Genomic DNA, 26,108 nt, shown 5'->3' with positions numbered 1-26,108 from the left:
AGTGGTGGTTCATCCTCCCACGCTATTTCCTGTGAGCTTCTCAAACTTTGCTTTGCCTGTGGAATCAATGCCTCATATTCATTTGCCTCTGGTTTAAAGACTCAGTGTGATTTGATCGCTGTACTGGGACCAGAGAAAAACCATCACATGTTTTTCAATTTTAATTCTTTTTCTTTGAGAAATACAAGCTGGAAGCCAGGTGTCAATGGCTCATGCCTCAGATCCTAGCTATTCAGGAGGCTGAGATTTGAAGATCGGGGTTCAAAGCCAGTCTGGGCAGGAATGTCTGTGAGACTCTTATCTCCAATCAATGGCCCCAAAAGCTCAAGTGGTAGAACTCTAGCCTTCAGTACAATAGCTTAAGGACAGTACCCAGACCCTGAGTTCAAGCCCCAGGATTAACACACACACACACACACACACACACACACACACACACACACACACACACACACACACACACACACACACACACACACGATAATGAAAATACAAGCTGAGCTGGGTACCATGGCTCAAGTCTGTAATCTGATTTACTTAGGTGATTGTGCTTCAAGGACAGCCCAGGAATAAAAGTTCTCCAGTCTCTACCTCAACTAAGGACTTGGCAAAGTGACACAGGCTTCTCATTCCAGCAACAAAAGGAAACACAGAAAGGGGGATGACACAGGCTGGCTCTGACATGAAGCAAGATTTAAAGCTATACAAAAGGGGGCTGGCATGTTACTCAGTGTTAGAGCACCCCCTTAAGCAAGCAGGTGTACCCCAACAACAACAAGAATACAAGTTTAGGAGCCTCTCCTCCTCTCTTTTTTATGCCTCTGGGTTGACTGTGGTCTGATGAATTCCAGACTCGACAGGTGCCAGTTTTCTTCCTCAATAGAGAAAGCAACTTTAGAAAGATTGTATTATTTTATTTCTTTTACTTCTTTCTGCTTGCCATAGCGCACACAAGTAAACAACTTGCTTTGGGACTTCAGCAAGTCTTTTAAGTTCTAAGCAATGTATTTCATAGGCCTTTCTCACCTCTTGTTCGTAAGATAAGCTGCATATTATATACTAAAGTAGTTTCTATCTTGAATACAACAAGGGGCTTAATTATCCCACTTACGATGAATGGGAGCCAGGTATAGTGGACTATGTCTGTAATACTAGCACTCAGTAGGCTAAAGCAGGAAGAATACAAGTTCAAGGCCAGCTAGGCTAGATGATGAAAGAGTGCTGTGAAGGAGTAACCAAACAAGCAAATAAACATACAGTGAAGGCTACTTATCCCTTGTGATTTCATGAAATGAGCAAGATGTTTGTTCTTTAAAACCGTGAATGTGTGATTCCAAAAAGACAAGGATGGAAACTCAGAGGGATTGAAAGGCTATCGCCAGATAGACCGTGGTGGCTCTCACATAGAAGTCTAGCGATTCAGAAGGCTCAGACCCAGAGGCTCAATATTGGAGGTGAGCCTGGACAAAAAAGATTCTTTAGATTACATCTACTATTTTGGAGATCAAAAAGCTAGACTACTGGCTTAAGTAGTAGAGATTCAGCCTAGAAAATTCAAGGTCCAAAGTTCAAACTCAGTACAACCAAAAAAAGTTTTTTAAAAAAAGAGAAGAAACAATCCCCACTTCCAGAATGTCAGAATGCTAAGGCAGAACTTATAAAAATATATTCTCATTGTTGCAATGGGTCTACCTGTATCCCTATTTAAATGATTTGTTTTTTCCCTTCCCCTCCACAAATTATACCAACATCAAATACAGTGAAAGCAGGGGTTATACCGTGGGGGGAGGGACATGCAAAGCAACAAAGAACAATGAGATGTACAAGTTGTTATGTCAAAAGACAAACTTTACAACTTTGGCCGGGGGTGGGCTTGGGAGGGTAGAGGGGTGGGGGGTGGGAGATAGGAAGGGATGGGAAGGGAAAACAAAGGAGGAGGCAACAATGCTTGATAAGAAATGTACTCATTACCTTGCCCATGTAATTGTAACCCCTCTGTATGGTATTTTCACAATAAAAAAAATTAAAAAAAATTCTCTGTGCCCATTGATGGAAGGATAGAAATACTTTCTAAAAATAGGATCTCAATACCTTTTCAGGTTTGTATTGTATATACTCGGAATCATCAGTTCTCAGAGATGAGGTCCAGAATTCTTTAGTCTTCTAAGAATGTTTAATATGATGCCAAATCGCAGCTCCTCAGCTGACATCAGCTCACTTCAGTGTACTCCTTCTGCTCTTCCCCATGCCGTTTTTAACCATCAGCCAGTGTCAATTGGAGCATCCAGTTATTCAAGACCCACCCTCAGCTTCCCTCTACTTTGTATCTTCTCAGTATCAGGTTTTGCTCTGGCAGCCCATGCGTGGTGGTTTGGTGTAAGCATTATTCATATTTGCATTCTGATGGCATTGCTTAGGCCCATTACATTTCTAACTGCTCAGAATCTTAGAGTCTGGGAATCTTTTCTTCTTTCCTGCCTACAATTGTATTCCTCACAAAGACAAATAAATTGCCACATGTATAGGGAGGCTCAGAAAAACCCATTGGTTAATGCATTTTCAAATGAGGAAACAGAATAGTTAAGGTGCATGTTGTGTGGAAGTAGGAAGAACGTCTAGGACAGATGCCTGACTTCTCGAGGAGCAGATTTGTGGCAGAGAAACATAAAGATGCTGTTGATAGCTCAGTCTCACCTCTGTCTAGAGCAGCTACCTATCAGGTGAACTATGTCACACCCAGTGGCTCACAGGGAACTTATAAAGTTAAAAGGAAACATCGCTGGATTTACTTACATATCAGAGACCAACAAGAAACAAGCCAGCACAAGCTTCTTGAAGCCCCATTCCTTGCAGCAGCAGCCTGTTAATTCCAGGCAGTGGAGAGACCTAGCAGATTTGGGTCTGACCTCGACCTTGTGAGGTCAAGTGGCCTGATTTGACCTTGTGGTACTTCTCAGGAAGGAACACCAGGTCCAAACAACCTCCAGAAAAGTAGTAGGGTGTTAGGACAAGACTCCCACATCAGCAACCCAGGAAGAAGTAACTGACCGTCTGTGGGGAGTCTCCAGCAGTGTTTTTCAAGTATAACTCAGATATCTTCGTAAAAGGTTATTTGCTAAGTTACTAGCGAAGAAAAGGAAAGTTACTAAAGAAGCTGATGGCTGGTAGGAGGGAAGGAAAGCAAGAAGAGAGGGAGAAAGCCATAGTCTAATCACATGGAAGTCACAATACAGACCCTTTCCACTGTTCTTGGAAGCACTGCTTAGTAAAATGGAAGTGCTGGGATTGACTGATGCTGGGCCCGATCTCCTTAAATGCTGAGGTTTGAATCTAAAGTGACATTTATATTGATGAATTAGACAAAACAGAGTGGTTGTTTTTCTTTGGGTTGCTGTGGCTATGTCAGTTGATACGAAGGGGAGTAAGTTCATTTATGATGAACCGGAAGGGCCTGAAAGAAAAAATTTGTATGGAGGGGAAAGGAGAGAATGAGAGATAGACAGGAAATAAAAGGGCAAAACAGATCATGAGGAACACACAACTATAGGCAGAGAGCTGAGGCAGAGACAGAGAGAGGGACAGAGATACCACCATAGAGTAAGAGAGAAAGAAACAGGTTGAAAGACTCATAGACTCATCGAGAGTTCCAAAGCTATAGAGAGACAGAGACACAGGCATAGGGAATAGAAAGCTATAAAGACACAGAGACAGAGAGGCAGAGAGATACAAACTCAGGAAAAGATAGAGAGCTCAACCTGGTATTTATTTAGTGGCTTGTTTGAATATGGGCAATGTGGCTTATGGTTTCTTTTTTTGTTTCTTTTTTTTCAATACATTTTTTATTGTAAAAATACTGTACAGATAGGTTACAGTTACATGAGTAAGTTAATGAGTACATTTCCTACTGAGCATTGTTGCCTCCTCCTTTGTTTTTCCCCTACCATCCCTTCCTTCCCACCTCTCCAACTAATCCCTCACCCACTCCCAAAGTTGTAAAGTTCATTTTCAACATAGTGTCTTGTACATCTCATTGTTACAATGGGTCAACCTGTATCCCTATTTAAACATTTTTGTTTTTTCCCTTCCTCTCCCCAAATTAGAAAAGTGAATATACAAGATTCAGGGCACCAGAACCAAATACAGTGAAAACAGGGGTTATACTGTGGGGGAGGAACATACCAAAGAAACAAATATATCATATAGTACATTATAAGTACATTAAAAACAATACCAAGAAAGAAAAAAACCACTTGTGTCTCTGTCTAACAAGGGTATATCAAAGTTACCAGCACAACCATGTTTATTGCAGTTTTATTCACCATAGCTAAGATATGGAACCAACCCATATGCCCCTCAGTAGATGAATGCATCAAGAAAATGTATATATACACAATGGAATTCTGTGCCTCCATCAGAAAGAATGACATTGCCCCATTTGTTAGGAAATGGGAAGACTTGGAAAAAATCATATTAGCTGAAGTAAGCCAGGCCCAAAGAAACATAGGTCCCATGGTTTCCCTTATTTGTAATAACTAGTACATGTCTAGGACAAGCAGAAAAAGTCAAAAGCTACGTGTATATATGACCAGATAAGATGATGTTAAGTGAAATGAACCCCAAGACAGGGATACAAGTGGCTCACAGTTTCTCCTCTGTTGCATGGTACACTGGCCTGGGTCCTATGCATCTATAGAGTCCCTGGCCTGCCCAAGGCAAGATGGGATGTGTGCAGAAGCCCTGTTGCCCAGGGAAACAGCCTGTCTATTCCCAATGGGAGCACACACAGCGGTGCACCAACATCCAACCCATAATGAGGTCAACAAAGGCTGCCTTGGGTTCTTATGCAGTCTATTTTTCAGTTTCTAATTTTACTCCTAAAATCCATTCTGATGAGCTGCAGAGGAGGAAGCCTTAGGAAATAAGTATTTTTACCTTAGCACCTGTCTCCTTTTTAGAAATTAGATATATCCATTTGCCCTCTCTTCAAATCAGTTAAAGGTTTAATTGCTTATGAAGCCGATCATCTTTTGAACCTTAGTACTTTAGACACGCACAAATTATTCTCTAAAACATAATTTTCCCCCTGAAGACGTCATATTGCTCAAAATATTTTAACACTTCCACATAAATGACTTTTTAAAAATAATGACAGAGTTTGGTGATGTGTATTTGCTTTCTGTCTCTACCTTTCTATATTGCCTGGGGATGTTGGCAATTGTTATTTAAATAAAAAAGAAATGAAGGATATTTGAAATCATTTGTCATTATTTTCTTCCTTGAGTAGATTACTAAACCACCACTGGGAATTTCCTTTTGGAAAAAAAATGCAGTTATTTCTACCTGAAAAATAAGCTAAATAGCAAAAGACTGGGGACCTGGCTCAGGTGGTGGAAAGAGCAAGGCCCTGAGTCTAAAATCCAGTATTACTCCTGTCCACTATTAAAAAAAAATGGAAGAAAAAGCAAGAGCATGCTCTAAAGTCCCTCCCACAAGGGTCTTGTCTTCGGACTTTCTCCCATCTCCCATCTTTCTCATTATGTCTGAATAATGAGTTGTTATTCAAATAAAATAGTATACGCCTAGAGATGCAGCTTTTGGTTTTTTTTTATGTTTTAAAGCCTGTGTGACAGGTTTTATTTACAGTTTCATGACAATATTTACATAGTGCTTGTTGGTAATACTATAATTTATTTCACTAGGGTTTGCCTTCTCAGTTACTTTCCCTTTATACATTTAGGAAGCAAACAGAGGAGCAAGAGGAGTGGTTCCCAGCAAAGCTGCTGCTGGGATTCACGTGTTTCTCTGCTTCAGAGGGAACAGCGGTTGTGGATCATGGGGAAGCCAACCTTGGCCTGATGAGCTTCAAGGCAAGAGGCTGGGAATTGGACCTTTCTCCTCAGTCTCCTCCCAGCTTTAGCTGATGGCTGGAAGAAGATACCACATGTTGTGGAGTAAATAAACTATAGTCCCCCAAACCGCTGGAGCCTTGCAACTTAGAAAGGGCTCCTTTTGCTCCTTTAGGAAATCAGACTTGGCTTATGAAGTTGGCTCTAGCTTGAGTCAGGGTTGGCTTGGCTGACCATCTCTTTCCTGCCCTCAAGGGGGTAGGGAGCTTCACAGTGTGTTTTATAGTCCAGCCATCAGGGGAGTCTGGGAGGCAGCAATCGCCATGGCTCTGTCTGCCGTCTTTTCCCATTGGAAGAAGAAAGTTCAGGATGGCTAGGAACTAACTGGCAGAGCACGAGATGGTGGCCACTGCCACCATGCTGGTAGAGTTGGCCATGCTCATGCTTACCCACATCTTTGACTCGATATGTGTGAGGTCAGAGCATCCTTGTCTCACTCTAACTCCCCTGAGCTCCAGACTGCAGTGGGCAGACTGTCACCAAGGGGAGAGGATCAGAGAACAGAAAACTCAAGTCTGATTCTTTCCAGGAAGCAGGAGGAGCTACACAGGGCCAAACGACAGAGCTCAAGGGTGGTTCTTGCTGAGACATCATATATGTTGCACTAGACATTTGTTGACAGAAGTGTGTTTGAGTGCCTGCACCGCTGTCTGTTCTCACACACACAGACAGATGTTCTCTCCTTAGAGAACACACATCTGTTGCAGGTATGGCTGGTTGGTTGATCAGTCCCTGTACTCTTTCTCATCTGAGCATTTCTGATGTCCTCAGATTGCCTGTCAGTCTTGATGAGGCCACTTTGTGTGGCCACTGACTGTCAGAGAATCATCTGGAACAGCCCAGTGACTTCTTTTGCAAAAGCAGATCTTGGGGCTGTGGTAGTTGAAAGAATTATTGGTCTGCAGATGCTTGTCTGGAAGCAGACACATGCTCCATGTGGCTTCCCTGGGACAAAGTTGGTTAATATTTTAGGGGTCTTTGTTCCTTACTTAAAAACAAGGCTCATCATCTCTTCCTGATGTACCTGGCTTTGTTTTTTTTCTGGAAGATCAAAAATGTCTTCTATTCGAGGGAGCTTTTGAAAAGGACTGAAATGTACACATGAGAAATGATTCATGGGATGACTTTCTGGGTATCCATAGGACGTGTTTGTGTTACCTCTGGTTTTAAGAGGATGCAATGTACCTTGCTTCAAAGGTACATCTTAGCAGCCACCCGGACTGTTTTTTTTTCTGTTTGTTTTGTTTTGTTTCTTTGCACCCAAGCCAGGAGAAGAAAAACAGGGTTACATCTGCCTCTAGGTAGGCATTGACCTAGGATGTTGACTGGGAGGCAGCTCAGTTCAGATAGGCTGAAGAGCATCAGGTTTAGTCTCTGAAACCAAGAGAAGTCAGGGCTTTCTGGGCAGAACCAAGGCCTATAAGACATACCTCCAAGAGACTGTACAAAACAAGGGCAGAGCTCAATCATATTGATCAAAGACAGCAAACATTTCAGAGAGTGGTAAGTTTGTATTGGGGATTTCATGCCTGTGTGTTGGAGGCTTCAAAGAAGGGGGATTTTCTAGGACTGGTCCTGCAGGAGGAGGCCAGGAAAGAGGCAGTGGAGAGTTAGAGGCCTTGCGGTCAAGACCCTGCCTACCATGTCCTTCTACTCAGCAACCACATTTCCCTCTGCTATGTTCCACAGACTGTAACATATTTCCCTAGGAAACCACTGGAAATGTTCACAAGTGATTGCAGAAGTTGATGGAGAAAGCCTGGACTCTTCTCCAGCTCCATGTATGTGGATAGATGGAGGGTTGCTGTCCTTCCCACCTCCCAGTAGAGCCTCTGCTAAGTGGCCTAAGGAATGGTGTATGGGATCTGGGTAGGATATACAGAAGGAGTGAACCTCTTGCCCTCGTATGCAATGAACAAAACATCTAGAAGAGCACTGTGGGAGAAGACATGCGTGAAAGGCTTCAACAGATGAGAGTCTTTGGCTGATCAAAGGGCTTTGAATTCCAAACTGACCTGCAGGGGAAGGACAGTGTGATATCATGAGCTATAGAGTTTCCAGAAAGAGCCACTGGAGCACAGAGAGACTGGAAGCAAGAGGGCAGATTCAAAGGGCTGTTCATGGGTTTGGGCTGCTGTTACCAGCACCACAGGCTGCTTGGCTTCACTGTCTCTCAGTGCTGGAGCTTAACCTTCATGATCAAGGTACCAGCTGAATGGATCCCCTTGGCTTGCGGCCAGCCACCTCCATCCATGTCCTCACGTGTCTTTCTTTTTTGTGTATCTGTGTCCTGATACTTCTTATCAGGATATTGAATTTAAGATCCCCATTTTACCTTAACCAACTTTGTAAAGACCCTCTAAATCCAACTACTTTCTGAGAGATGTGGGAGGTGAAATTTGAATTCCAGAGACCATAACTTCACTCACAACAGGCTGAGATAGCAGGGATTATTCAGGAAGCATGGTGGGAGGGATCTGAAGGATGGTTGTAAGAATGTCTAGCAGTAGCAACTAGGGGCCAGCAATTTAAGGACTGTGCTGACAGATAGCAAACTGAACCCAGCCAAGAAAACTCTAGGAAGTAATATTTTAACAGGCAACTCGATTTCCCGACTCCCTCTTACAGGTGATTAAACTGGATTGGTTTTGTGGGTGAATTAAGATTATTGATAGAGCAGAATGAATCAATAACAGTAAAACCACCATAAGTAGTGCTAATTAATTCACCCCTCACCGAATGGCTCGCTTATGATTGGATTTTATGAGCAGAACAATTCTGCTGTTTTTGTTTCTTAAAAAAATTAAAACTAATATATTCCCCTGGCTGCTTAAGAAGCTGCTATAAATTAATGGCTGCTTAGCTCATTAAAAAGGCAACAGTTTGGGTCTGTATTCTGACTGCTGATACTTCTCTGGGGATGAGAGTGGGTAGGTGGGAATGTACAGTACCTCCTTGCCTTCTCGCAGGTGGTAATCACAGAGAATAATGTATCTTAAAGATGCCAAAGCAATGCATTTCACAGCAGAGAAATGCTCAGGGTGAAAAATACAACAACATTTCAGTGTAAGTACCTGCTGGATCCCAGAGCTGTAAACTCTTCTGCTTTTAAATACTCTTACGCAGCTTCACATCTCTGCACACACAATTAAATACAAATGTTAAGATTGGTTTCTTGGGGGGTTTTTTTGGATGGGGGAGCTTGGCAGTCAGATCTATCTGCCCTTTTTCTTCATTTCCTCTGCCCTCCTCTCACATGCCAGCATCTCTGTGGTCTCTCTAAGGTATATATCATCTGATAAGGTAAAATTGAGTGGTTGGAAAAGGATGAAAGGGGGATTCAGAGAGGGGCTGGAAAGGACCCAGCGGGCAGTGTAGGACCCATAGTTTTCATGAGGGTGCAGATAGAATAGTGTGCTCCTGGAAATCAGGGCCATGTGAAGCTGCGTTTGGCCTTTTGGACACAGGCACACACGGCTTAGACCCCATTCTGCCTCTTCACTGTTGCCAAAGTCACTTCTGCTTCCCAAGACTCAGATTCCCATCTCAGCTTTGGAGACAATCCCGCACTCTCCCATTATCTGAGCGTTAAAGGAAGGAATATCTTCTGTTCTTAGTCCAGTGCTTGGCACAATGCAGATGAGAGAGAGTCCATCATCATTGTGCATTTGGGTTCCCCATAAGCTCCGTGAAGAGCTTTGCTGTGTTACTTACCACAGAGTCTATGGAGCATTTCTGCTCTCACCACCTCACGTGGAGTTTGTCCACTTGAACATCACAAGGTAGACTCTAGGAAACTTCAATTACAACCAGTAAAAGTTGACAAGGAAAGGTAGACATGCATACCCTGGAAATAGAGTTTCCAGTCTCAACAAATAAAACCTTAAGGTGCCAGTGCTTTGGTTTGGAGACGACTGGGTTTGTCCCGATTCCAATGGCTTTATAAAGAAAGAGAATGACCAGATACAGAAAAGATGGCCACATAAAGATGGAGGCAGAGACTGGAGTGATGTATCCACAAGCCTGGCAGGCCCTGAGCCACCAGAAGCTGGAATGAACAGAAATGATGCTCCCCTAGAGCTGCTAGAAAGCACTCAATACAATGATAGTGGGAAAATGATGGTATTTCCAAGATAAGCCTATAGTGGAACTTCTAGGCACTGTGAACGTGGCTCTAATTGGACATGCAGGTGAAATCCTCACAGATAACATCCTTTGTATTAGGAGACACAGACAAGGAGATACTAACACCCACACATTTCTTGACTCTTGTTGAGTGACACTGTTCTCTCTTGGTACAATGCAAGTGGACACTTGACTGTGACCCTCTAGAACCATAGACAAAACAAACCTTTTTTCTCTCTCTATAAATTCACCTAGAGTTGCAGAGTACATTATAGTAATGAAAAAAATAGACCCCCCTCCAAAAAGAATTTCAGAAAAGCCAAGATAAATTTTAGTAAATGTATATTTCAGATATTGCATAAAATATTTACAGTAACTGACTTCGTTATCAAAATTCAAACCTAACCATGTATCCTTTCTTTGGTCAAGGATCTTTGGCCCCAATTCTCTATTTTGCCTGGCAATTCTACCTGATACCAAGGAACTTTGGCACACAAATTAGTGCCAATCTCAGAGAGACTACAACTTTTAACAAGGGCTACTGTGAAGATCTTTGTGGCCACAGTTCAAAAGGGCAGCACCCATGGGATAGTGTAGGAAATAAACAGGGGTCATAACCAAACACAAACATTGTCAGTCGCAGCTGATAGGTAAGAAGTAACTATTTCCACATCACGTGTTAGGACTCATGTAAGGTGCAAGGTGTATGTGTACTGGGTTCTATCTCTTAGTCTTAGTCTTAGGTTCAGGTCTTCTGGAGACAGGACCTATACAGAAGTAAAAGTAAATTAGACTGTTGAAATGGGTTTTAGTCTGATAGGATGGTGTTCTCAGAAGAAAAGACTTGGACACAGACACATGCAATGGAATGTAAGAAAAATAAGCCACAATTGCTTAAGCTCAGCAGACTTGTATTTGTGACAATCTGTTAACAGAGTCCAAGCTAACAAATTCCATTAGAAGTCTACTTCATTTGCCTATCAGTGTAACTCTAACCAGATAGGAAATGTGAGTGAATATGAAATTTAAGGAGGTTACCCCAAATTTCCTGGAGTGATACAGAATGGCAGAATAGGGGTGGCGGTGGGGGTGGGATATTCAATCCCGGGACCAGGTTGTGAAAAAAAAATTTTTTTTTTAAAGCAAGGTATAGAAGATCGTGTCGAGTGTTAGTTATTCCCAGGATGGACACAGAAGAGACGAGGACCCACACTTATCTTCCCTGCCTCATTTTACCCCGATGTTCAGCCTCAATTGACTGGCACCCCTCAGCCATCTCGACTCCAGGCAGTGTACGTTGTCTCAGTTCTCATCTCAAAGGAAGATACCATGTGTGAGAGAAGACTCACGGCTTTTAACTAAACCAGCTGGGCGTTTACTTTTGCAGCTGATTCATGAAATGGCGGCATTTTATTAAAGATAGAGGGAAATGGGGAAATTATAGCACTTGCCTAACTCCAAGTTAATCATCATTTTGTGAGAACCAAGAAAATTGTTGACTATGATTTGAGACGTTCTTCACTGCTAAGCAGACACAATGTAACATGCATTTGATGAAACAGATTCTTTTTTTTTTTTTTGAATCTGTAGTTGACACAATTCTAGACAGAGAAGGGGACTCTAAAATGTGCCCTCCAACTGACTACCATAATGGCATTGCAATAAAGCTGCCAATCTCCTCATTTCCCTACACAAAGCAGAAATACTTCATCAAAATAAAATAAAAACGTTGAATCAGAGCTAGCGGATAAGTAAGGGCAGTTTATCATCAGAAGAAGACAGAGAACAACTCTGTTCTCTCCACAGAAGAGATTCCTTGGCCTCAACTGACATGTCTCCCTCCTGTCTCCCTCCTGAACTTCTGTTGCACTGAACTCCAGTGCTGTGCTCCCACCTGACCTACACAATCTGGCTTTCTGTGTTTCCTGTGACAATGTCTCCCTGAGACCTCCGACACTTTGGCTGCTCTCTCTGGCAGTTCACTGTTCTTAGAAGTCCTTTCGGATTGCCCAATACATGCTAATTATCCTGGATTTAGAAAAATGGTCTTTACTCTCTAAAGATTTGAAGTCAGTAGATGAGATTGAGAAGCAAATTATCCAGGACAGAACAATACCATTTTAGTTCTCTAAACGGCATGGTACATAGTGTAAGAGGATCCACACACTTATGTCTTGATATTCCTTGATTTGCTATAAGAAGTTATCTTTTTGGGAGAGATGAGGAAATTTGTCTTAACTTTTTAACTTTTTATTCTGCCTATGTATGTATGTATGTATGTATGTATGTATGTATGTATGTATGTATGTATGTATGTATGTATCTATCTATCTATCTATCTATCTATCTATCTATCTATCTATCTATCTATCTACAATCTGGTACTGGTGCTAGGATTCAGGGCCTCACATTCTCACCGAGATTTTTCCTCAAGGCTGGCACTCTGCCATTATTGCCACACCTCCACTTCTGTCTCTTTGATGCTTATAGACTTTTCTGCTTTGGCTGGCTTTTGAACTGTGAGTCTCAGATACCAGCCTCCTGAGTAGCTAGAATTGCAGGCATGAGCCAGCAGTGCCTTGAAATATTTTACTTTCTATTTTTCAAAACCTATTTTAGGGACATTTTTAGTTATAAGCAAAATTGACAGTATAGCCCAAGAGTCCACATGTACCTCTCATCAAGGACATGCCCAGCTTCCTTCATTATCGACATGTCCCAGGAGAATGGTGTGTTTGTTTTAATTAATAGACATATACCTATATATCAATATCACCACAGTCCATTGTTTTCCTTAGAATCATTCTTGGATGAATCTATGGCAAGTATAATTCAGAATAGATACACTCTAAAGAGCCGTTTTCCTCCTCTTCCTGTTTTTCCTCTCAACCTCTGGATGCCACAGACCTTTGTACTGTTTCTGTGGTTCTATATAGCTGCTTTCCAAATGGACTTCTTCTACTTAGAAATGGGAGTTCAGATTCCCTTTTTGTCTTCTACTGGCTTGAGAACACACAATGATATTCCATCGTCCGAATGGAGCACAGTTTTATTACTACCAACTGAACAACATCTGCTAACTCACAAGTTTTGACAGTTTTGATCAAGCTTATTTAAACACGCATTCATGCACTGTTTTGTGTCGATAAAGCCATTTTCAGTCCATTTTGAGAAATACAAGCAGCACAAGGAGCACCATACAATTCATACAAGGTGAATTGTATGGTAAGAATATGTCTAAGGAGTTTTGCATTCTCAATGACTCACTGACTAGACACAGAAATGTGAATCCTTGGCCCTTGGCTAGAAGCAGGGGCTAGCAGTCCTAAAATGATGTCCAAGATGTAGAGAAGAAACTTAGCCCTCTCTGAGGTCAGGTCTGTCAGAGGCATTGCTCATGACATGTGTTCCTATGGGGCAGGAGGGGTGGAGGCACACACTCACATTCACTGACCTCGTATTTATTTGTATAAAGATATTGACCATCTCCCCTGAGTGTGTGGAAGCGAGGAAGCCATGAAGCACTTTCCCTCAGCGACCAGGGGACTGTGACAGCAGGGTGGGAACTCCAGAGCAGCCAGGCAGGGTCTCTACTCTGCCTCTGTTTCCTCTTACATCTGATCCACAGCAAGTTAAGTCGGCTCAGTACAAAGCTGTAAAATGGAACAGTAACAGTACCTATCACATACACACACACATACACACATGGGTAATTGTTGAGTATTTGATAATATCAACTCCACGGGAGTGCCTTTTGAATATTAAATTGGTGAACGTACGTGTGCGGGTATGCAATGGATATGTGTACAAACATTTTTACAATTATATAGGTGCCAATACAGACACACAAATGAGGCTACAACTATAACTACACACATTGAGAAAGAATATAGATATAGATATAGATAGATAGATACCACAGGTAGATACATGTATGGATAGACAGCTGATGGATGTGCTTGTTACACATACACATATACACAGACGGGCACGCCGTGGGGGAGGGGGACTGCTCTGAATGTGTAATCTCAGCACAGCGCCTCAAGCATGACAAGCCCCACTTCAGCTGTTTTATTGCCCCAGAGCAGGCACTGCGGCAGCCCTCAGAGGCCTTCCCCTCCCCTATCTCGCTTGGCACTCAAGCTGCATAAACAGCACTTGAGTTGAGGTCCGAGCAGACCTTCTTAATCTAATCAGTTTTGAAATACTTGCTGTCGTGGGCTAACAGCCTCTTGAAGAAACTTGGGGCCTGTCCATGTTTCATTTGCATGATGGATGAGACGCACAAATGGATTAAGTGGGAGATGAGCACCTGGGGACGCAGGAAACCATCTGAAAGCCTGTTTCCATCCCAGCTCCTGCACCTGCAGCAGGAGATGTGGTAACTCTTCACGGGCAGAGTCGGGCTCCGGTGCTCCACACTGCCCCAGTCTGTGTCAGGTGCTCATTGGTCCCTGGCCTCTGCAGGGCAGTAGCCCTCTCCAGTCTCCTGCCCACACATCATGCCTTAGCCAGCACCATGGATGCTCCTGCATCCTTGGCTCTAACCTTCCCCTATGCCTCCAGATAGCTGGTTCTTCATTAGGGTCCAAGGAAGCATCAGAAATTCATGATCATATTTAGGTACTGAATATGATACTATGATATTTCTTAAACAGTAGCATACACAGGAAGCCCCAAGTTCAGTCTCCAGAACTGCCCCAAACCAATCCACCAACCAACTGAAGAAAATCTTGATACATTTTCCATCTCTACTTACAACCTAGCTAGGCATCTTTGTCTCACACTTGTATTCCTAGCTACTGGGGAGCTTGAGATCTGATGAATGAGGTTCAACCCCAGTCTGGACAAACAAGTTTGTGCGACTCCATCTCTGGTGAACCAAAAGAAAAAAAGCTGGACTGGTGGTATGATTCAAGTAGTAGAGCAGTAACTCTGAGCAAAAAAGTTGAGTGAGAGCATGGTGGCCTGAGTTCAACTTTTGGTCACATACACAAGAAAGAATAATGACAATAATTACTAAATTATTGTCACTTCTATCACAACTGCTGTACTACAAACCATTCCATTTAATAAGTACAATCAGCAAATGTTCAGCCAAGCTGCCAGTGGTCTCTAATGATTGAATTAAAACTACATCTGAGAGACTTCAAGGGCTAGCACTCAAACCTGATGCTCAAGAGACTACCCTAAGACTGCTGGTGTTTATATTGTTCTTTATAAGCTTCCCAGGGAAGCCCATGAGTCTAGCAAGTGTTGCTTAGTCTCACGATCTCTCTACTTCAGGGATGTTTCATAATCAGAATGTCTCAGATCAGATCTAACTTTTATATACATCTCCTAGGCTCTGTTGAACTTATTAATTTGATTAAGGGTTGATTAATGACCTATCTTTGAAAGCATTCCTCAATGTGTGGACTGAGAATTTTGCTTTTTGTATTTCCATAAATATCTACCTTATTTTTAAATTTGTAGGTTTTTTTTAATTTTTGGAAGTGCTGGGGATTGAACCCTGGGCCTTGAACATGACAGGCAAGTGGATTACCTTTACACCACTAACCTTTAGTTTTCCTCTTCTTTTTTTTTTTTTGTCGGTCGTGGGGCTTGAACTCTGGGCCTGGGCGCTGTCCCTCAGCTCTTCAGCTCAAGGCGAGCGCTCTACCACTTGAGCTACAGTGCCACTTCCGGTTTTCTGGTGGTTTATTGGAGATAGGAGTCTCATGGTCTTTCTTGCCCGGGCTGGCTTTGAACCGCGATCCTCAGATCTCAGCCTCCTGAGTAGCTAGGATTACAGGCGTGAGCCACCAGCGCCCGGCTTAGTTTTCCTCTTCTTATAATCAGTGTTGTTTCCTGTCATCATGAAGTAATTGTTTGGTTCTAATAAAAGAACACATATTTCTCCAGGATTATAACAAAGCTTGGTTTCATGCCATAGACAAACACTTGATCAAACTGACTTCCACAAAAGCCATATTTCAACATCAAATGCCTCCAAAATTTCACCTCCCAGGGTATATGTGAAAAATGCCGCACAATAAGATGGTGACAAGGGTCAACATTTTACAAAGAGTCATAGACTTCTACAAACTGACAGGGCATTAATCACAATATGATTTTAAACATCTACAGAGTTTTGCATTTTTCAAAGGGCTTTCAAATTTGACTTATTACTCGGTCTTTGCAAGAGTCCTGTGTAGTATATAGAGCAGGCCCAGAGTAAGTAGATGACTCACTTTGATGAAAAATTAAGCTCCCTTACAATGAAATATTTAGGAATAAATCTAATGAAATATACACAAATTATATATGAGGGAAGACTATAAAACTGAAGGACAAAATCAAAGGACTAAATAACTGGAATTATATCCAATGTCCATGGACAAGAAGAGGATGCCAGTTCTTCCCATCTGACCTAGAGAACTAATGGAATCTCTACAAAATCCCAAAAAGTTGTTTTGATTCTAAGGTTTACATGGAGAGGCAAAGTAATCAGAACAGCCAACACAGTAGTGAAGGGGAGAGGAGTGGCAGAGGCCCAGGACCACACGACTTCAAGTCTCATCATGAAGCTACAGTGACTGCCTTTGGATAATCGGCAAATTGACTAATGGAACACAACAGAGAGAACAGAAATAGACTCATATGAATGCAGTCCAATCTCTGGCAAAGAGGCAGAGGGCTGGAACTGGATGTTCACAAATTAAAAATGATAAATTTTTGCACACATATCAAACTCTTCACAAAAATCAGTTACCAACAAGTTAGAGATCAAAATAAGAAAATGCAAAACTATAAAACTCTTAACACAGAAGAAAATCTAGATGGCCTCAAGTATAGTTGGTCACTTTGTAGATTAAAATGAAAGGCACAGTCTATGAAAGGAATGATCAATAAGCTGAATTTCATCAAAATTAAACATTTTCTAATTTATGAAAACAATGTAAAGAAACAGAAAGTATGGTTCAGATTGGGGAAATATTTGTAAAAATATTTCACATAGAATACTATCCTCTCAAATGTCTAAAGAACTCAGAATTAACAATAAGAAAACAAATGACTCAATTAATGAATGGGCCAAAGCCCTGGGATGACATTTCGCCAAAGGAGATAAACAGATGGAGAATAAGATTATGAAAAGCTGTTCCAAATACCAACAGGAAATGCAAATCTTAAGCATCAGTAAGGTATTGTACACACCAACATGGCCCAAATCTTTAACAGAAAACCCACTGAATACAGGAAAGAATAAGGAACAACAGAAACTCTCATTCATTACTGGTGGGAATGCAAAACGACACAACCACTTTGGAAAATAGTTAAAATTAGGATGACTGTCAGTGAGTGAGTTGATAAATAACTACGGCAAATCCAGACAATGGAATATGATTCAGATCTGGAAAGAAATGAGATTTCAAGTCATGAAAAGAGTGGAGAAAACTTACATTCATATGACATTCATTTGTAAATGTCCTTTAGTGTCTGAGTCCAAGTACCAGGAATTCTGGAAAAAAGTTAAACTATTCAGAGAGCAGAGAGATGCATGGTTTCTAGCGGTTTGCAGGAGAGGATAAGAGGCAAGGCTAGGAGAATGTTTAGGGTAGTTGAAACTGTCCTGTGTGACTTTGTGATGGCAGATGTCTGCTGTCAGATATTAGTCAAAAACCCAAAGGATGTTCACCAACGGTGGGCATTGTGGATTTGTGGTGATGATGGGGAGCTTGTGTTATTGCCTGTAACAAGTGGATCACACTGATGGCAAAGGCTGACACTGGTGGTTTGGGGCATAAAATAGATAAGAAAACTGTACTTTCCACTTTATTTAATGTGAACCCCAAAGCAATGAACATCTATTAATATCTAGTAAAAATAAACAATGATTTTTTTTCTGGTCCTGAACCAATTACAAGGTATACAAGATCAGTCAAAGAGCATTGACAGAATGGACTCTGGTCATGTAGTTTGAGAACAACCAGGTGTTGGGCTTGGAAATGGAAGACAAATGGACAACAAAGGCCAGATGTGGTTCAGTTCATGTTTCTAAAGTATCTAGTTTCACTTCAAGCCAACACTGAATCTTTATAGTGGGGCATACAAATGGATACTCCATCATGGAGCCTTTGTCAAGATATACTGGCAAAGATCTGCTCACCTTCCCCTCTGGGTGGTAATTGGAACTTTCTGAGGACTTATGCATTTCAAATATTACACTAGACTTGATGATTTTGTTTGAAAAAAAATCAGGAAAACTTGAATTCTTCTTGAGCAAACAATGAGTTCCTGGCTTCTGCTTGATAATTTAATGTAAATTGGACAACATCCTCATTATTGTAGTGGGTGAAAGAAAATGTGTTGCACAAATGTGATTTCTATTCAAAAAGTAGTTTGGGGTTGTAAGCCGTATAAAGGAATACATAAAAGGACTCCTTTATTAACTCGTTAAAATGTGAAACAATAAACAGAAATGAAATACAGTGTAATGAAATCAATATACAAGCTAGGGTTGTTTTTAATTATAACTTAAATTAACCAGAGTATCTCCTTTGTGGAAGAATGTATTTCCAAAACAAAAATGAAGTCTATAAAAGCATACTCAATTACACTGGGGAACTGCAAATTTTCTGTGTTTTGGCACTCAAAAGGTAATTTTATTTTTTGTTTCTGGTTAACTATCTGCAGAACTACATGTATACTCATTTCCTCTACCAAAGGCGCTCATCCCCTTTCTTGTTTACATATAATTTATGTGTAAAATTCATTTACCCTAAACAATGATTTTGACCTCAAAACAAACAAACAACAACAAAACCAAAATCGCTGTGCCTCCCGGAATGAAGACCTAGGGTACTGAAGACTCCTGGGACCCTTCCAAGTTCCCATAGAGGTGTCCATTTGGCAAAAGTCAGATGGTGTATTACCTTTCATCAGGGAAATGGAAGAGACGAGTTATGACTTCTTTGTGTTCTTGATTAAAAGAGGAACTATATTTGAACGTCATTATCTAGTCAAGGCTAACCATTTTTCACCCTAGGTTAATGTTTCAGACAGAGGGAGACTGCTCTGTAGAAGTATGATTTTATGAGATCCCAGCAGGGAGCTGCATGGCACATTCTGCCAGTGGAGATGAGTTCCTTTCCAGGGATCAGACAAGCACCTGAGAGCATGAGGTCTTTAGTGAGAAATAAGATCCGTTCTAGAAGACAGAGCTGATTAGCAGAAGCAGCATACAGGGAAAGTTCTAGAAAGTTCGTAATAAGTTATTTTGGCATAATACTTCAAACATAACCTCAAGGTTATATATCCCTTGAATCCCCAGCTCTTTACCCAGTGCCTTCCAGGGTTATGGAGGGGGTGTGTGTCTCCTGGTACAACTTGTGCATAAGAGAATAGCCCCTCACTAATAGCTAGATATTGCTATATTATTTTTGAATATTTTTAGTATGTTAGCCAATTAAGGATCTCATAACATGTGAGCATGTTGGGATCAACAAGCAATATCAGGACTTCATATTCTAATTAAGTATGAGACAAATAGGATTAGGATAATAGTCTCATATTTAGAAGCTTATTCCATAGGTTGCTTCTCATTTGATAAATCCTGAGTAATTCTCTTTTCTCTACTTTTCTTTTCTCTTTTCACCCCTCCTCTTTTCCCCTACTTTTTCCATCCCTCCCTCCCTTCCTCCCTTCCTTCCTCCCTCCTCCGTCCCTCCCTCCCTTCCTTCCTTGCTCCCTTCCTCCCTCCATTCCTTCCTTCCTTTCTTCCTTCCTTCCTTCCTTCCTTCCTTCCTTCCTTCCTTCCTTCCTTCCTTCCTTCCTTCCTGTCCTGTCCTGAGATTTGAACTCAGGAACTTGTGCTTGCCAAGAAAATGCTCTACCAGTTGAGATATACCACTGGTCAGAGTTTTTGGTGACTTTTAAACTAAATTGAATTTCTTACAAATAATAATATTCACCTAGTCAAATAAACAAAAAATGAATGCATATAAATAAAATAGCAGTCTTTAGTCTCCTATTGGAAGCTTTTGTTTTCTCTGTAGGTATACATATCTACCTGGTCCCCTTGGTTCCCTCACTGGTTACAAGAAGAGGTCCTAAAATAGGAAATCTGTGCACTTCATTGCGATTTGTGGATTTGCAGCAGTCCTTTTATTTACAGTTATCATAAAATTGGTAAAGGATTCAAAGCCTTAAAAGCAGAGAAGCGTGATTTCTAAGGCCTGGGAATGTTGGTTATAGGATGCAAACGTTTAGTGATGAGGTGAATACATCCTGGAAATGGAGTGTAGAGCATGACAATAAAACTATATCATGCACTCAAGATTTTCTAAGAGAAGAGCTGTCAAGTGCCCTCACCACACATCACAGTGTGACCCATGAGAGGTGGTGAACATGCAAAGCAGCTTCATTGTCATCATCATTCGGCAGTTTATACACTTATCAAAACAGAATGTCATATACCCTGAGTGTGTACACTTTTATTTATCAGTGGCATCGCAGTAAAGTTGTCCTAAGGATCAGTAGTGTTTTAAATGTCTCTTTTGTGGCTCTGCCTTACTCTCCCTGGGTTGGAAGTCTGTAAGAGGGGCCTGAGCATTGATGGGTGAAGTAGGATTTCCAGAGGGAACAACACCAATGAAGAACAATTAATTTGACAGAGAGGATTTGTACTGCCACCATTAATATCCTCTATCCAGGCTGCTTTTAAGGATGGGGCAAAGGTGGTCTTTGACATCCACTTGTCTTTACTTCTCTACTTCCTCCCAGGAGCTCTGCTTCCCTTGCAGCCAGTGTTTTGCTCTTCCAAAGCATGGTTGAAGCTCTAGCTTGTAAGAGGCTTCTGTATGCGTTTCCAGGTGGTGCTTTGATGTCAGGGTATGGAAGACGTTCAGACAGTAGGGTTGTATTTTGGGCAGAGGTCTTTACTTGAGCTTTAAAAATTCATTCCATGACCTTGCAGGATAATATTACTATCTTGTTACCTTCAATGTCAGCCCAATTGAATAAACAATGCTTTCCAGTATATCTATCACATCAAGTCAATCTTTTAATGTGATAGATACATTATTATACTATCTCTATATAAACTATTTCTCTCTATATATTTATATATAGTATATCTGTATCTCTCTATATGGACTACATATCTATTTCTATATTTCTTTGCCTTCCTCATTCCATCTCACTTATGATCTCTGACTCTCCCTTACACACACACACACACACACACACACACTCACCCCACAGGCACACACATACCAGGAACATCACCTTGTCTTGTTTGATGAGGCAGTTGGATTGTGTTCTGCTTGTCCAACATGATTCCATTTATGCCTCTACATGGAAAACTCCTTAGGGAAGAAACTTGGTTCAGCACAATTTCATCTATTATTCAGCAATCTCTGTGTAGCTCTGGTATCTTGTAAGTGATAAATTATTATAATGAAAGGAAATCTGCTCACCAGTGTAGTCTTGGAAAATGCAAGATCAAATTCTTCCAGCCAGCACTATTCACCTAGTTCAAAAGCCCAGAGCCTCAGAGCTTTTTGGGCTCTCCCGGGAAGAGCAGTTCTGTTCTATGTCTGACCCTGGTATGTGAAGGATTTTACTCTTTCTTCCTTTCCTCAGATCATCTTGTTATAGTGGGATCGATCAACTTAAAATGCACTTGAGGTTGCATTTAAGGAGATCTAGAAGAAGATACTGGGAATACTGAACACCCTTGGAGGGGAATGAAGCATTCATGACCATTAGAATATGCAGAGAACCTTCAGTTAAAATATGATTAAGTCAGTCTCCTGCAGTGTCTAGAATCCATACTGACCTGTGTCGCTCTCTGTCCAGCCCGGCCAAGTGCACCCATAAGTTCCTGCCTCCTCATAGGCTCCCTTCTCCACGCTATGTTCTTTGTTTCCTTTTCTGGCTCAACACAATGTCAGACATACCATGAGTGCTTATGAACTTATTTAACTTACATTAATTATCTTTAATGTACAGTAAGTATCTGTTAGGCAATTTACAATTAGATACAGGAATGGGAATGAAATCATCATATTTCTATTGTACATCATTGTTGTGAACTAACTAATCAGAGTCTCAGAGAGGCAGTGAGTTCCATTAAAAAAAGGAAAGAGAAAGAATTTTGAAAAGGTGTTTGTTGTCTCATCTATTACTATGACACTCCTCAGGAATATTAATGTGCAAGTCTAAATTTAGTCTGTGCGAGTTTTTCCAAATTTATTTGACTTCTCTCTCTGTCCATCTTGACTCCTAACCCAGTACTTGATGGAACAATGTGAGAAAAATTCTGAAGAATATTCTTTGGTTTGAGGACAGAACAGAAGAAGAGTGCTTTCATGGGTAGATTTTTGAGCAGAGTCCTTCTCACTGAGCTGTCCTTAAAATATGTGCTGTGGACTTCTGTTCTGTCACCTGCAGTGTCAATACTATTATCTATTGGCTTTTGCATTATACATTTTCACTGTGACAAACCAGGATTTAAGTATCAGGTTTTTTGTCTTCATAGTTGTAGTTTTCTTCTCTCTATGTCTCTGGTGAAGCTCTCAGTCTAAACCTACAAGAATAGAAACTTTCCAGCAAATTCTGTTGGAAAGGGTTTTGGCATGGATCCTTGCTATGAAATGATGTTGTTAATTAGTTGTCAAATGGCCCAAATACTCTGAATGGGTTGAACTCCTACGGTCTGGGCTTTATGTGTTTGTCCACATGGTAGCATGCCAGCACATGGACTTTGACAAATGCTTAATAACGGTTTTGAGCTTCTGAAAATATTTGCTCATCATTTTCTTGGCTGACCAGAAGAATCTTTTGCAAAATTAGCATTTAAAGCAGTTTAAGTCACTGGAGCAAGATAAAGTGAAATTGTTGGAGAACATTATGAAAAGGTTTATCTGTTCTGTAGCAAGTCATAGGAGTTTACTTCTTGAAAACTGTGAGTACTCAGATTGTTAAGAATTGGGGGTCCCTTCCCTCAACTCCTTCATGATAATAGTATGTGACTCAAGGCCTTTCCTGTGACCAGGGTGGACATCCATCAACTCAAAGAACATTAGCCAGGTAGCTAGGTCTCGCTCAACAGCTGCTAAGCATAGGCTGTAGTACAGGGTCTGGAGATGTAGCAGAAACAGGTTTTCCTCAGGAGTAATAGAGGTAGTCTGTTGTTCACAGACATGAGCATACAGAAATAGGTGTGTTTGTGGGGGGTTCTGGCATGTGCTCTGAAATCTAATAGAATCTGAAGCTTTGGCAATGGTGATATTTGGAATTTTGAAGAAGATTCTTCAGGTGGATAATCTACAAGATGGCTTCTGGAAAATGAGTTGAAGCTTGCAAGGCAAAGGAAAAGCCCAAGACTGAATTCAAGAAACAGGATGAAGAATAGGGTGTTGACAACCAACCCACCTTTATTGCAGGACAAGAACATGAGAGAGACCAAAGAAGAGGCTTTGGACTCTGGGCTTCATGAAAACATGAAATTAGCTATGACTACTTGGAAGAGATTGATGAGCTTGGATTTATATTACACAAAAGAGTGTGGAAACCTTTGTTGTAATCGGGACTGGACATTAAAGCTGAAAGTCTTTAGGATGTTTCCCTGCTCTCTTAATTTAGTGAAAACAATCTTCCCCCAAAGCAACTGCTACTCTAAGTGCAGAAGGTACAGCCATTCTCCCAAGACAAAAGAGCAATTGATGGCTTAACTTAATGCAGCAGAGGGTGAGTATTAGCCTTGTGGAAAGGCACCATGCCTTCAAAGGAAGTTGGGCAGGGTGATGGGAAAAATGCACCAAGTGTCTGCAGTGTTCAAGAGGAAGAGCTTGAAATACGATTCAGGTCTTGTTGAGCAGTATTAATGTGTACATCACAGGATTTGGCATATCTGTCACCTATGACTCCATGAGGGAGTATGCACAGGCATGCTGTATGTACCATAGAGGTGAATTTGCACAATTTGGCAGTATGGAACTCAATGCATCCTGAACATTTGCAAGTTTTCAGCTGCCTCCTTGGGACTCTCCCCAGATACCAAGGGCCTACTGCGTTTGCATACACAGCATCTGATGGAAACAATCGCATAGTTTCAGATCTACTCAGAGGAATAGTGCATGTTTCATGCCGGTGAAGCACCAGGAGAAAGATGGGCCACTTTGTAGGATTGATGGACTGCTGAGGTGTACATGGTTTAAAGAATCTTATTCCTGAGGAATTCCTACTAAAAGTAACAATAATGTAGTCTGAAGTGGTACTTTGTAATAATGATGTTCTAAGACGGGAAAAGACGAGCTACTCAAGGATTCTAATGTCGTGAGTGTTTTTTTTCCTTCTACTTATTTTCTTGGAAAAAAAAAGAACCCTGAACATCCATTTTGTTTGAGAATGAAATAGCTCTCCTAGAAAGAGGACTGTAGATGAAGAGAGCCTCTTCTTTTTCCTGCTCTGAACGGGTTATTACCATGACTATTAATGAATTAAGGAGGCTTAAAAATAACATCAGCAGGCAGGAGCATAAAATCTGATGCCAGACAACAGCCTAACTTAACAAATATTTATGCATAAAGTTCTATGGTGTGGGCTGTGCACCGTCCTGTAGAAGCTGTGATGTTGTGCACGAGGATAAGAGTCTTCATTGCAGGTGCCCACTCATGACAGGCACTCTGCTCTGCATGGTGACTTAGGAGATGACTAGGGATGGCGTCTGGTGACCGGTGACTCTCGAGCCCTGTTGTGGACAGGGCTGAGAGGTGCTGGGGAGAGCAGAAGGGGAGCTCTGCGTCTGTCTGAGCACAGTGAGCTCCAGCCCATGGAGTGTCATTGGCCACAGGCCCCACAGGGAGAGCCTGTCGGCTCTTGTAATAGAACAGACATGTCAGTGTCGATGAGGGAACTGGACAAGGATGACTAAGCGGCAATGAAGGAGGCTGGGAAGAAGCCCATAATGTGCTGAAGCCCAGAGGATTTAAACCCTTCTTTATTCCATTTCCCATCTCGGGTGCCAGTAGCCTTCTTAGACTTAAGTCAATTGAGGGCATCATGGCAGGGTGTGATGTCAGAGGGGAAATGAACCTTGTGCTCAAGTTGCTGCTTGTCTCCTGAAAGTCACCAGAACTACTGACTGCGGTTGCAAGGAGTTGGGATTATGTAAGCCAAGAGCAGAAAAAACCTATATGCTGTCCTGATGGGGTCTTTCTTCTGAAGAGTTAGAAGCCTTCATTAAAATCTTGCAAGTGATAATAATGAAAAGAACATACAGCCTTTCAAGTAGAGCCCTCTGGGTATTCTTTCCTATTTGTTTCATTCATTTTTTGGGATATATGTGTGTGTGTGTGTGTGTGTGTGTGTGTGTGTATGTGTGTGTGTGTGTGTGTGTGTGTACATAATCATTGATTATATAAACACATATATCTCCAAAATGAATAAATATAAAATGAAAGGAATAGTGAAATGAAATAAAAATATTAACTAAAAATAAGTAAGTGAGTCAATCTGTTTATAAATCATCTTCTGCAGTAAAAAAGAAAGAGATATTTATATGAATGTGATTTTGACCATCTTTAAAACAATGCCTCACCACCCAATCTTGTTCACAAGCTCCCAGATAAACAAGGTGTCCATTTAGAAACAGGTGGTGATTGTGATCTGTTTCTTGGGGTCATTATACTGACCTTCACTCACTTCCATGAGATCCTGCTGACAAAATCCAGGCTGAGTTGAAGTTGACCTAAACAGCCTTAGGTATCAGGGAGGGAGGCTATAAGTCATAGACCAGAAAGAAAGTCTTTCTCCATGTGTAAGGCTTCTCGGTGGGACCCAGTGTAGGGGTCAGCAGAGGAACTCTCGAGGCACAGGGTCACTTTGAAGCTGCTAATTTGAAAGGACCCTGATGCTAATCACTCCATGAAGGAGTTACATATCTTGGATGAAAGGTCTGGTCACCAGGCCAAGCCAAAGCCAGTGAGTGGAAGCAAAGAAAGATCTAGCCTGAGGCTCGCAGGTATGAGAAACAGAACCAGTGCTGGATGGGGTTCCCAGGCAGTGTGCCCTTGTTGCAAGGGGTGATGT

General features: G+C 41.4%; 1 protein-coding gene across 2 annotated transcripts in view; it reads right to left on the bottom strand.

Moving 5' to 3' along the window:
• The window catches only part of Adarb2 (adenosine deaminase RNA specific B2 (inactive)), a 411,210-nt gene that overhangs the window by 282,078 nt on the left and 103,024 nt on the right, over positions 1 to 26,108 (bottom strand). The window lies entirely within an intron of this gene.

This window comes from Dipodomys merriami, unplaced genomic scaffold (assembly GCF_024711535.1).
Source record: "Dipodomys merriami isolate MVZ:Mamm:240054 unplaced genomic scaffold, mDipMer1.0.p SCAF_4, whole genome shotgun sequence".
Classification (NCBI taxonomy): domain Eukaryota; kingdom Metazoa; phylum Chordata; class Mammalia; order Rodentia; family Heteromyidae; genus Dipodomys; species Dipodomys merriami.
The sequence above is the reverse complement of the archived record's forward strand: the minus strand, read 5'-3'. Positions and strand labels throughout refer to the sequence as shown.